Genomic DNA, 14,030 nt, shown 5'->3' with positions numbered 1-14,030 from the left:
TTATTTGCTGCGGGCCTCAGTTGGCCCGTGGGCCGTAGCCTGGACACTGTCTCATTTAAAAGGACACGTATTACTATTTTTGTTGATGAAACAACAGCAGACAGTTCCATTTCATGAAAACCATTTAGATGAAAGACACACTTGTGAGTGGTTGGAATTCATTCTTTACTCTTGACACATTTTACATCCAAACGAAGTGATATGAAAATAATACATGGACTTTGTATTGTCATAGTGAATGCATCTGATGGTTAAGCAATTCAGTCTCTACCTACCCCTATCTTCATGTGTACACGAGTGTGCGTAATAACAGTTGTTACTTTCACGGGACAGCTGACTGACTGACAGATGTGCCAGGGCGACTCTACAGTTCAAAATGCAAAATGAAACAAAAACACATCATTTAATTGACAACGAGTTGAGAGAATTTATCAACGGCCATATAGTACGGGGCAAAACTTTATGTTGTTGCTTTACATTGTAGCGTCGATTCTTTGGGACTCCTTTAATTTGTGACACATTCATGGACACACACAAAGCTCCGACATTCCACAGTTATGTGATATGAGTGCACGTCGAATTCTTTTTCATGAGGTCAGATTTGGTTGCAGTTTATTGTCTTAAACTATAGAAACATAGCTTGATGGAAATGCGAGTAACTATAATTTAGACTGCCATTGTTTGCTAATAGGGGCAGAGTTAAGACTTAAAACTATCAATTAATACCTAAAATAGCTATTGTGGCAAGCACAGTTTATAGTCAGTGGAACAAATAATCATTATAATACCGTTTATCTGCAATAGTACTCTTACCGGCTTCTGCTGCTACTCACATCTGCTGCATGTTCAGTAAAGGCTTCTGCTGCTTCTCACATCTGCTGCATGTTCAGTAAAGAAAGTGAACTTTCCGCAGTGTCGATGAAGGCAGCACCGGTGAAACGACAGAGAAAAGACACACACACTCACACGGAGTGAGAGAGGAACCTGTACTCTTCCACAACAGAAGTAGACAGGAATCCGCAACAGATAATAATTATTTTTGCTCGATTCTGCAAAGTGGGCTGTCAATTGCTTCAAGGAAAGGCACGTAAGACTGTGATCCATGTTTACCTCGGCTTGATCTGGACTCTTCATATTTGCTTTTCGGAGTGGTGCACCGGTCTTTTTGTGTTTGCGTGTGTTGGGGCTTCAGCACTCTTTTTACTGGTAAGGAAACGACTGCATATATTTGTTTATTTTATTTATTTATTTATTTATTTTGATGGTGTATTTCAAGCGCTGCTGCCGTTCGAATTGCCTAGTGTTTCGCCAGGAGCGCGTGCTTCCTTTTAACAAGTCATTTCCTTTAAGAGTGAGAAACAAAAGTGCATTTACTACAATAGAGAAAAGGTGGATTCTGAGAAATGTTTGACAAACTGGACTTTCAGCGAGCAAACTATCTGTAATGTAATTTTACAATATTAAATGCGATATCAGACGTGATGACGTTATTTTATTATTGCAGAAAATAGCATACGAACAGAAGGCATAGCACACACATCACAATAGGGCAAGTTAAATTAGATGCAAAGGTCTTAACAGTTTTGGAAAGATTAAAGATATGTTTTACGTAGTCATCTTCCCTCGGAGGGAACGGCTGGGGCGGTTATCGTAATAGTTATGCAAAACATAGTTTTTAAGGAAAGAAAGAGAGAGAGAGAGAGAGAGAGAGAGAGAGAGAGAGAGAGCGAGAGAGAGAGAGAGAGAGAGAGCACTTGTGCACGAGCGTGCTTGTGCGCGTGCACGCGTGTCAAAGCAGTCTCACTGGATGTTGTTTTACAGTTTATCTAACAAGAATGATCAAGAATCTAGGCGTGTCTAATTTTCCTGTTGTTGGAATTTGGTTGAAACCTAGTCTTGACACGGGCGTGCACATCTACACGCAATCAAACCCAAAACTGTAGTCAGTTAAATAGTTAAATAAAAGTATGTCTAAACAATTAACAATTCAAGAAGCCTACTAAAAGTCTGATTTTGTACAATTGTTTGCTTGTGATCTCATTTACCAGAAATTATTGTTGCAAGAATGGCTTGTGTCTTTCACTTTAAAGAGAAAGACATTTGCGGAATGGAAAAGACTGGTTTAAATAGACAGGATTACTTGATTACACTGTTTGATTTTTTTTTTTTTTTCGTCGACAGCCAGCTGTTCTCGCTGTGTAATCGCATAACTAGCCACACCATCCAGCAATAATTTCTGATTTATTGTAACCAAGGTGACTGAGTCAGTGACAGTCATCTATTCTTTAGTCATCAAAGCTTTGTGGAAAATATGAAGTGCTAGATTGGGATGTTTTTGGTCCATAAATTTGAGTCAGGAAAAAACATTAAATATACAGTGTTTTTCTGCAGTGGAGCACTGGGAATTCAACCCCCTCTGTGGCTACTTGTTTAGATTGAACTTTAAAGAGTTCAAATCCATGTTTTAAGAATGGCGCTCATTGTTATCTTCTACTATTGTGGCATATACGCATATTCCAGTTTTGTCAGTAGAACTGTTTGTCTTTTGTAAGCAGCTTGTGCTTCACATCTCCTGCGCTTATCATGACCTTTCAACTATGCCATGACTATCTTTTCCAAAGACTTTACTTTGGTAAAGTTAACCCTAACCCCACTCCCACTTATGCATACACTTGCACAAACATTTTTGTCTGTATTTTGTATAAAATACTAATAATATCCTGCTGATCTCTTAAGTGTTTTACTGATGTGTCAAGGAACAATGAGCACAAGGCTGGGCTTTGTGATGGTGGAAATGCATGTTTAACCCATGTGAATGAATAGAGCCTCACATTCCACAGCAGCAGCCCCTTTGCTGAATGTCAGTACTAACTGCTGTTTTCATTACTCATTACTACCTCGTGCCTTTTATCAGCATGATGATAGTTATTTACGTTTGATGATTCTGATTCTATCAAGACATGACAAAGGTGTTATATGGTAGTATTCCTGTTTTTCTTACCCTTCCAAACCTTGTGAGTATCCAGTAAATATTTCATGATTTGCTAACAATCAACTCTCACACACCCATCAAATGGGCATTACCTCCCCTCTCCATTTCGTCGAAATGTATGCAGTCTTGTATAAAGTACTGAACCTGAAAGTGATACCTAGTCAAGGGTACAACCATCTAAACAGAAAATAACTGTTGTTTTTCACTCACTTTTGTAATTGTATGATTATTTTTAATATTTGCGCTACCTCAAATTATTTCATGATATTAAATATACTTAAGTATTGGAAGCAAAGACCAAATTATTTAAAAAAAAAAAGTGGTTAGCAATCTGATTGTTTCTGTTTTTATTTAGTCAGTTGACCTCAGTTGTGTACAGTTATTATGATCTATGTGAGTGATGCTGCGGTTGGCTGGTTTGAAGTCGGAAAGGGGGATCAAGAGAGACCCACTAATGGTGGGAAGACTTTCTGATGACCGTACCTGCGTCTCATTTTCATTACCTCCCTCTGCCGGTACCCCAACCACATGAATATTCTTTTAAAACTTTCTTTAACCGGTTATGTTACAATCAAATCAGTGTGTTGATGTTGTATATACTGTAGTTTGGAATTGACAGTTACATGTTAAGAGGTCATGGAGTTTGAAAATTAGACTTGTAATAATAATAATAATAATAATAATAATAATAATAATAATAATAATAATAATAATAATAATAATAATAATAACAATAATAATAATAATAATAATACCTCAAACTTGTATAGCGCTTTTTTGGACACTCAAAGACACATAACATAACACATAGACAGAATTAAGAGGTGGGAAAAGCTAGTTTGAACAGGTGGGTTTTTAGAAGTGATTTGAAGTTTTGTAATGAGTCCGAGTCCCTGATGGGTTTTGGGAGTGAGTTCCAGAGTGAGGGAGCAGCAGCGGCGAAGGCTCTGTCCCCCAAGGTTCTTGTGCCCTTATTCCTACGCTCAGCTTTCAGTATTGATCAATAATCAATTGAAATCACTTTGCGACACTTAAGAAAATCAGCATCAACTCAAACAAGGTATATACCACACAACTGTTTTTGACTCAAATGTTGTTAGAATGTTTGTTGTCTATTCTGCTCTGATGGCATTGATCCTCTGCTGCATGGTGGGGGTTTCCACTCTTAAAGGGCAAGCTCTCTGTGTTAGCCTGGATACACCAAGACCTTGGATTAAATTATAAACGAGCCCTCCGTGGGAAAGACTGCTTAATGGCAAGGCATTAAAATTTCATGCAGCTACCACCTTACAACCTGTGATATATGTACACTATAGTGTTTTTTTTTTTTTGTTACTCATCCCTAGTTGGTCAAATTTTGGAAACTGTACTAACAGGTGGCTAGTTAATCCCTTTATTTGGGTCACATCTGTGCCCTCCCCTTCCATAAGAATCAATCGAGTCAATGCCAAGACAGCAAGGTAGTACATTGAAAGCCACATGTTGGTCTAAATTGGAGTCTAAATTGACGTTGTAATCAGAGGCTTAATATACTGTAGCAGAGGGTTTGGAGTTGTTGTGTGGGGTGGGGGTGTGCTGCTGTGTGGATTCAAGCACAGGAACATTTTAGAGCTTTCACCCTTGCTGGCAGTGAGGGGAGAGAGGAATGTGTTGTGTTGGTCTCAACTGTTGATAATACTACTATTGTTTAGTCACTGTAGCCAAAAGTTGAACATTTGCTATGGAATAATCCTAAACAGTGGGGCAATGAATCTATTAAGATGAACTTTGAACAAACAATGAGCTGGCTTATTTTAATCATACATTAGGCATGCGGGAGAAGGAAAGCACATATTTTAAAACTTTGAAAATAAAAGAGAGCTGGTTCATTTGAATCATACCACAGGCATGTAGGAGAAGGAAAGTACATATCTTACATTATCAGCATAATTTCTTTGATGAGCAATTTATACCTGTCAATTATCTTGGGAAATTAGTGTCGCATTTAAAAGATGAAATGGGAGGCTCCCCAAAGAGGTTAATAACATAAACAGTTTTAAGCAAGAGAGTAATTACATTCACTATTCAGACAGAAGAATAACAAATAAATTGTGTCATTTTTTTGGTTAAGTATATTCAAACTACAGGTGGATTACAGTCCTTTGTACCCCAAAGCCATTTAATACGAGTAATGTCAACAGAAAAAGGGTTCAAAATCATAAAAAATAAGGATGTAGACTGGGTTTGTGGACGTTTAACCATGGTTTGGGATGTAATGGGGGCATAACCATACAACTGAAGATGCTGCTAAGTATGTTTAACTGTTGTAAAAAGAATTAACTGGCATTTACACACTTTTATTTGGGTCTGCTTTAAACAGATGACTCCAAAGGAGGTGGGGATGGGTGGAGAACAATAGGATACAAGGGCAACATTATTTATTGTTTACCAAAAATGTTTTAGCAATTGCAGTTCTGTCTAATGTATAAAAGAGTACATTTACCGGATAGCTTTATACTCATTTCAAATTTTCCAACAGTACTAAATCAAATGCAAAACAATGAATCATATCATCAATTAAGAAATGGGGCGACATTCTGAAAATGGGATTTTCATAATCATTGGTAGATGTTTGGGACCAAAAACTATCAAATGCATGTTTTTAGCAGTTACTGATTGCTTATTGTTGTTGCAGGAGAGCACCATTTACTAAGCGTGACACATTAGCAATAAATCCGGCCCATTACTGAAACTAACTGCAATGTTCCAATTTTATTTTCATCCTCTGAAAGATAATTATGCTACTGAACAGCAATTTACTGTTATCTTACTGGTGTAGTTTTATGCCTCTCTAATATCTCTGATGATAGAAAAATATTAAATGAGTCAATGCTTATTTGATTTATGTTGATTTTTTCCACTGTCATCTGCAACTCCATTTAGGTATGAATCTGACGTTTTCGCTGTTCGAACACTTCTCTACTCTACAAATAACCCCACTGGAATAACTCGCCTACTTAGCAAGAATTTCCACTTCAATGACTATGACTATAGTTAAGGTTATACAATATAAGTATTTTCTTGCAGTGGCAGTGTCCATCTACAAACAGTAGCTGGCCCTTACTTAGAGGTTAATAACCTGATAATAATGGCCGAGTATCATCTCTATTTATTAGTGTTATTTTTTTATTTATGTTTGGACCGCTACAAGGGACGAGCCTGTTGTGATGCAAGCAGATTTGAAGCTCGTTGCCAGTCTGGAGAGTAATGCTTTGTTATTAAATGATATAAAATTAAATTTTAAAACGAGAAAAATCTCAATTTAAATTAGTAACGTCAGTCTATATTTATCATCAACATATTTCATTTCCTATCATAGACACTATATCCAGTGAAATAGCAATTTTGATCACAGAGCAGCCAATTGAATGTAAAGAAATAATTTACTGTGCTAATCAGTTTTAGCTGACATTGTTGTCATAGATATCTGCCCGCATCTATGTCCAGCGCATGGCATCGATGTGATGATTGCTGCAGGATTAAAGAAGAGAAATAAGATTAGTGGGGGAGAACCACGTGGCTGTGATCCGGGATTGAAAGAGAGATAGAAGGGGAGAGGAGCCAGGAGAAGGAGCAGCACATACTGATAGTCCAGATGTCATTGTAGTATACCTAAACAATTGATCCACTGCTTTGCACATGCATGTATGAACACATACACAAAATTGAATATCATTAGAATTTTATTATTTAAACCCTTCTTTTTTACCTTGAAATTTGATCTGAGAGCAATACATTACATTTCAGTTACCCTTCTGATCACAACGTAATAGTCATTAGTCTATTTATACTACAACATGCTCACTTAGTGTTTTTTAATAAAGTTTTTAGCAGATATATATTTATATCATATTTGATATCATCCAAATTATGCCCCCCCCCCCAAAAGAAATTAACATTTTTTTTCTTTAGCACCAGATAAATTACATTTTATTTTGCTAAATCATAACATGATGCAATGTTTTATGAGAAGAGCTTGTTGTGTGGCATGCGGGGGCATTTGAGTCCATATATTTAGAAGGAGTGACGTTGAGTCTTCTTAGGGAGGCAACATGGCACCTAAACTTAATCCAAACTCACAGCAGCCCAGAGGGCATTAAGGGTGAGTGGGGGTTGGGGGAACAAATTCTTAAACAGAGAGGCTCCCTCTTTTTAGCATCTGCTTGCTTTGTTTCAGTTAAAAAAAACACAATTCACCTTTTTACCATGAACAATGAATCCCTAATTATATTGGTTCATGAGTGTTTTCTGCAATATAAACAGCATATTTGTGAGTCTGAAGATGTAGTAATTATCATCCGTGGGGTTGCTTGTGCTTCATGGACAAAAGCCCTTTTCATAGCAGTTTTACACACATTTCTGGACTTCTTACATGCCTAAAAGTTTTCTCTAAACTTCCCAGACACATAAAGTTACAGAAGAATGTTGGACACCAGAAGAAGTGGTGATACTGTACTACAATTGAACAATTTTGAGACTAATTTACTGTATAATATAGTCCAGTTACTGCATAAATCTTGACATAGAAGACCATCCTTGGATTATACAACATTACTGCAAATCTAAATATCAAGGAAATAATTAAAAATATAATATTTAGGTTTACAGTATGTGTGTCTACGACTATACCAAATATATTTATTAATAATGATTTATCCTTTACTGGGCAAGTGACTATGTTTGTTAATTAAGAAAAAAAGGAAAAGGAAAAAAAAAAACTTAATTAAACCTGGAACTGTCGCCCAGATAGGTGGACATTACATTTTCGGGTCATTTAGGCCACATTATTAATAGTTAGTATTAGGATATAAAATGGATGGCTCATTATAGGTTATATATACTGTACAGGTCATTATAGTACACGCTGACATACCCTTGTAATGGTTTCATCAAGATAAATACAGTGGGCCTTTGTTTTTCGCGAAAATAAAAAATCTGCAACGTAAAGGCGGAGCCTATTTACTCTATTACTTTTATATTTTTATAAATAGTTTTTAAGCACTGCAAATGTAAATATTATATATACCGTATGTAAAAGAAAACAATGATTTGTACGTGCATACTTACATATATCTTAACACTTTTAAATAAAATAACAATTAGATTAGACTCCAGCAGCTCCTTCCTTGACTGATAATGATGATGATGAATCATCATCATCATTGATGATAAAAAAATTGATGATGATGAAGAATAATATGTGCACTTCAATTAAGATGTTTAAGATGACACAATGCGCAGGTGTCGAGGGAGCCTATACCGTACCTCAAATATCCGCGAATAACTGAAACCGCAAATTTCGGCGTGCGAATTGGCGAGGGATCTCTGTAATAGCAAAAGTTACCTCAAGTCAGTTCTGATAAGCACGTGAGTGACTAGAAGAGTTATGACATAACTGTGGTTAAAATGACCAACTCCAAGATCAATGTGTGAATGCAAATATTGGATGAGTCAGACTGTACCTTGCTCCGATATGTTAAAGGTGCTCAATGTTGGATAGATGGCCAAAAATGGTACTGCAACTAGATCAAAAATTTTGACTAGAACAAAATACCCTCCCTCTTCGGGTTGCCAGAATACCACTTCACATTAAAGGACTTGCAGGAAAAGAACTTTAAGTGGCAAGCGACGAGTCCTCTACAGAAGGTATATCTTAGTTTGAATTCTCATGCAAGATGTTTTCAATTTAATAATGCCAACATTTTGTAATGTCAATTAAAAGGGCTGTGATGCGAGATCCAAGTAAATGTATTTATGAATGAAGTGAGGGAGGAATACTTTTCTGAATGTATAAGCACACTGGCAAAGAATATATACAGTGGGGAGAACAAGTATTTGATACACTGCCAATGGTAATGCATTGACAGCATCCACCAAGGAGATTTAATTGCTCCACCCATTTTAATATCAATTACCGATGAAATAAAGAATTTGTTTTCGCTCTAGTATATGGATCCACATGCTAAATAATGATCTTTGCTCTGGTCAATGGATGCACATGCTAGATAACGTAGCAACGGTCAATGCATCTACATGTTAAATGAAGTAGGACAACCAGGCCAAATGAATGCATTTCCTTGTTTTGCTTCTCTTGTTGTCTTCAACCCTGTGAGAATCATAACAACATTTTTTTTGCTTCAGTGTCAGACATAATTCAGACAGTTTATCAACTTTGGTGCAGCCTTTTAGTTTACAGGGTGTACTTGACTGAGCTGTGGCAACTTGGACGAAGACTGGAAGCTGGTCTCGTGATTGGCTGATGATGAGGATGGCAGCAAAACAGGAACAAATTTGCGACTCGTAAATCATCTTTTACGATGGGAAAATCTACGCTTAACCATTGCGATCCGTTTTTGAAGTATTTCCCAAAAAACATGTTTTGTTAATGTTTATTGAAATATGGCAATTTCATGAATAATCGAATTGTGAATCCTACATTGTACACCTTTAAGAATATACTGTATGTGCAGTAAGTAAAGATGGTTTAATTTGGCAACTGTAGAGCACACTAAGATAACAGTATGAAAGTCAAACTTAGGCAGTGATGTTGGCATTGATGTGATTTCAATACTTAAACTTGTGTGACTCAATACTTAACAATATAGCTACATTGTTTACAAAATGCAGTTACTCCCCTTGCAGCATCAACTTGAGTCATTGCAAAATGAAAACCCAACAATATCACTTGAGGACACAAGCCGACGCGTTTGGCACTTGTCCAAAGGTATTCCAGAGCAAAAATTATTATCACTCATAACATAATACATAATATTAAATGACTGTTTTGGGATTTCCACTGCTGTTTAATTTGGGCTAGTAAGAGGATGATTGTAGTGCAGCTTGAAGGCCAGTGATGTTGCCTGTCTGACTAACTTAGGGAAACAAACTGGAAATATCTCCAGGCTACTGCAGCTAATCATTCAGTCAACAGAAAGAACTAATCGTTAGCCCCCGATGTCAGCCTAACCTTGTCATGATGTTTTTTAGTGAATATGTGCGTGCATGAGTAGGTGTGTACATTGGAGAGGGGCGTGGCACAGGGACAAAAATTTCGGCCTTATTCAAGTATCCCATTGTGTGGTAAAAAACACGCAAATAAACAGAAAAAAAACTACTAATGTCTATACTAATGACTATGAAATACTTTTCGGAAGCCTCACTATTTCATTCTACAAATAATAACCTTGCCATAATGCCTTTTAGTGAATGTGTGGTGTATGTGAACATGGAAGAGCGGTGTGGAATGTGGACAAAAAATTGGACCGCATCCAACCAACATATCATATGGTAATTAAAAAATATATACATGTATTGCTGACAATTTCAGATGCTTAGCTGTCTCATTCTATAAATACTAAGCATGATACCTTCTCTAGCTGGTCTTTAAATCTTACTGACATTCCTATCACTGAATTGATATGGTGTGGCCCATATTTGTTCATGTCTCATGTGCTTCACGTGTGCCTTGCCATTTATCTCCTCCAGTCAGCTCTCGTACCAATTGTCTCTTGGTGTTTCAAGGTGTTCTCCATATTTCACTTTGTGGATTATTTACTTAACATTATTTTTGTCCATTTTTTGTTTTTGTTTCTTATCATTCACGGTCGCATCTCCTACTTTCTCCATTTGCAATTATAGAGCACACCGGATGGGAGAATAAAAAAAAAACAACTACGGTACAGCAATACTCTCAAAAAAGTTCGCAATAATTATAAAATGTGACCAGTTTTGTCTAAACTTGTATGACGGTTTATTGATAACGTAAATTTGAATAACAACAAAAAAATACTGTCTCGGTAGTTCTCCAACCACTGTTTTTGTATAGTGGTCAAACATTTGTTACTGTAGCTTATATTGTGAGATGTCCATTTTGTGTTCTATGTACGTAAGCTGCTCATAGATTGTGTTTTGGGGGCTGCTGTTTGCTGCTCACCACAGTTCCCAGATGCCTGTCTGTCTGTAGCTCGGGGGCCTTGCAGTCAACTACACAGGGAAGAGACCAAAGACAGGGAGCCTTTAGTAGAACCCCTCCTTCTGACTGCCTTCTCAATACACACAACCCCACATCCACCATCAGTACCACCACCTTTTCCACTGGCTCTTAAATCTTTTCTAAAGAATTCCCCAGCACACTTATACCCTCCCTTCAGCTATCCCCTTGGCCTCAATGCCCTGTTCCCACATTGTATCCAGATGTGAGGATGATCACTAGGGAAAGAAAGCCCTATAGGCATGGCCCACTGGTAATGACCATCTTTTTTTTTTTTTTTTTTTTTTTTTTAATATATCAATACTTTATTATCTTTTCCCTGAAACTTTCTGACATCAACCACATACACCAAAATTATTACATTTACTATTTTTATTCTTCCTATTATAACACACATGCACGCAAGTTTTAGTTTTATTCTTGGCAGAGCTTGGTTGTCCCATATATCTAATTCTTTTAGAGGCATATATTTAGTTACAGATGCAATTTTAAGCTTCACAATTACAAGCATCCTGAGTTTGCTAAGTTAGTAAAAACTAGAAAAAAAAGATTTGATAAATAAAATACAGCATATGACTTTCATCATGACTGGTTAGACTCTACTACACTGTTCGTTCCCAATGTCTTTAACTGCAAAATGAACTCATAAATTGTGCCAACCAGTCAGTGTGCCGTCTTTATTCATCACATGAAGGTATATTTGTGAAGTGCTACTTAGTCGTCGTATACTAATCTCATGTTGAGTTGTCAGTGACTAAAGCTGAGGAAGTGGAATTACAAAAGAGGATATTTGGGAATAACCGGTTCAGTTTGTCATTTGAAGATCAAACACAGGTAATCATTCATCCATCCGCCCATTTTTAATGTCGCTTTTCAGGGTCGTAGTGTGTTGGAGCCTATCCCATATGAAATCAGGCAAAAGGCAGACTCTACCGTAAACTGGTCAGCAGTCAGTCATAGGGCGCACTAAAAGATGGACAACCATTAGCACTCACAATCACACAAAAAAATTGAGTGTGAATCAATCCCGCGGTGCATTCAGGCGAATGTACCACTACACCATCAGCAACCTTTGTACAAATTCATTGTCTTCTAATTCACTTTATCAATTGGAATGGAATTTAAGCAATTATACATTATTAGATTAGAGATGACTTGGTTACCCAATATACACATAAAATCTTTTTTTTTTTTTAAACATGCAGGAAATCATAACATATCCATCATCAATCTATTTCTAAACTAAAACCTGCAATACAAATCTATTGCTTTACAGGCTGACCGATCTTCTAATCCCTGCCTCTTGAATTATATTTAAAGAACATATCAGATAATCCCATCAGATTATACTGGACCAAACCAACAAAATTGACCAATTAATAGTTCAAAGAAGGACTGTAAAAGATAATCTCCCTCCAAACAACCCCTGTAATGAGATATGAGTCACTCACTCAGTTATACCGTCCAGATTACATAGGTTTTCATCTCATACAGGTATATGAAAGTCTAAAATTTAAAGCATTTACTGCAAGAAAATTATAAATACAAAACCTAATAGAAAGGGGTCCTTCTCCATCCTCATACAGTAGGTGCTGTGGTAATGCCAAATGAAACCTGCATTTTAATGTTGGTCTTGTTTGTCTTCTGTATTCATACGTCTAATGTACAAAGACAGTCAGTGGTCATTACACACATCCTAATGTTACATGTTGACTTCAATGTTGGAACTGAGACTTCAGTCCCACAAGCAGCTGGTAGGCCAGAATTTAAATACCTGGACAATTGTCTCCACAGGAATAATTGTCCCAGATACAGCAGATTTTATCTCGAAATTTGTGTGCTGTACTTGTGATCACTGTTTTAGTCCACAGTCATGAATACTTTACATTTGAGCCAAAGTATTTTTTAATGGAAAATTATTTTCCATCCAATTTAGAATAGTTGTTTTTCGGATATATCCACCCACGTTGATACATAGATGTTCAGCAACTGACTCTGATTGAAGGATGTCTCTGGAGGTGAGTAGTCTCCATTTTTAGTAACTGTATCGCACAGTCTTTGAGTCTGTGTGTGTAAAGCTGCCCACTGGTGCAATGTGGAGAGAATGACAGTGTGCATATTTCTGCAGCACTTATGTCTTGTGTGAAAGGGCCTGTCGTCTTTGTGGTGGATGATTGGCTGCTTGAGTGAGTTAATGACTATTTTGCTGCTTGGCTGTTGTACAGTAGGTAACTCCCGTTGGAAGTGTTTAATCTCACCAGGGAAAGCTACATAAACATGACTGATGCAACATTTGCCATCTTCACAGATGCCTAACTAAATTTACCTTTAGAAATAACCAGTCAAGAGAAAATGCTGGTGTTTTAAAGTGATTCCCAGTAGTTCTTCAGAAGATTGTTGAGACTACTCAATGCATAATACGCAGCGCACAATTATTTCTCATTTATCCTCTTCATGATACAAAAACATCTGATGACACTAACAGTGAAATTGTGCGAATGCAGTACAACTTGACAGTCAGTTGTCAACAATCCATTTCTACTTAATATCGGCATAGGGTTCGATTATAACGGTACTCATAGACATCTAATATGTAGGATAGAATTGTACAGTGGTACCTCCATATACGAAGTTAATTCGTTCCAGGAACTTGTTTGTAAGTCAAAATGGTCATATGTCGAGCAGGATTTTCCCATATGAATACATTATAATTCCATTAATTTGTTCCACAGCCCGAAAACCTACACTAAATCCTTAATAAATACTGCTGGTACTATTACAAAAGGAAATTACACATAGCAAAACAAATGAATTATAAATACAAATCGGAATAATAATACAGTATAATGATAATAATCAGTCCTGTAATAATGTAACGAATCTGGTTCTAATGTGGCTGATATGTTTTGCTTGCCGTATCTGAACGCACTTTGGCTGACTTAACAGTGAGATAGGTGCGGTTAAGATTTTATTTTCTCTTTTAATGTCCTGTTGTTGTCGTCAACTGTG

General features: G+C 36.8%; 1 protein-coding gene across 4 annotated transcripts in view; it reads left to right on the top strand.

Annotated features, from left to right (window-relative positions):
• The first annotated feature begins 955 nt into the window (after nucleotides 1-955).
• LOC130914740 (zinc finger protein 516-like) overlaps nucleotides 956-14,030 on the top strand; it is a 57,217-nt gene continuing 44,142 nt past the window's right edge. For all 4 annotated transcript variants that reach the window (XM_057834199.1, XM_057834198.1, XM_057834197.1 and 1 more), the window contains exon 1: nucleotides 956-1,206. The gene's annotated coding sequence lies outside the window, so the exon portion shown is untranslated. The remainder of the gene's footprint in view (nucleotides 1,207-14,030) is intronic.

Source organism: Corythoichthys intestinalis, chromosome 4 (assembly GCF_030265065.1).
Source record: "Corythoichthys intestinalis isolate RoL2023-P3 chromosome 4, ASM3026506v1, whole genome shotgun sequence".
In the NCBI taxonomy this organism is placed as follows: Eukaryota; Metazoa; Chordata; class Actinopteri; order Syngnathiformes; family Syngnathidae; genus Corythoichthys; species Corythoichthys intestinalis.
Note: the sequence above shows the minus strand (reverse complement) of the source record. Positions and strands in the feature narration are given on the sequence as shown.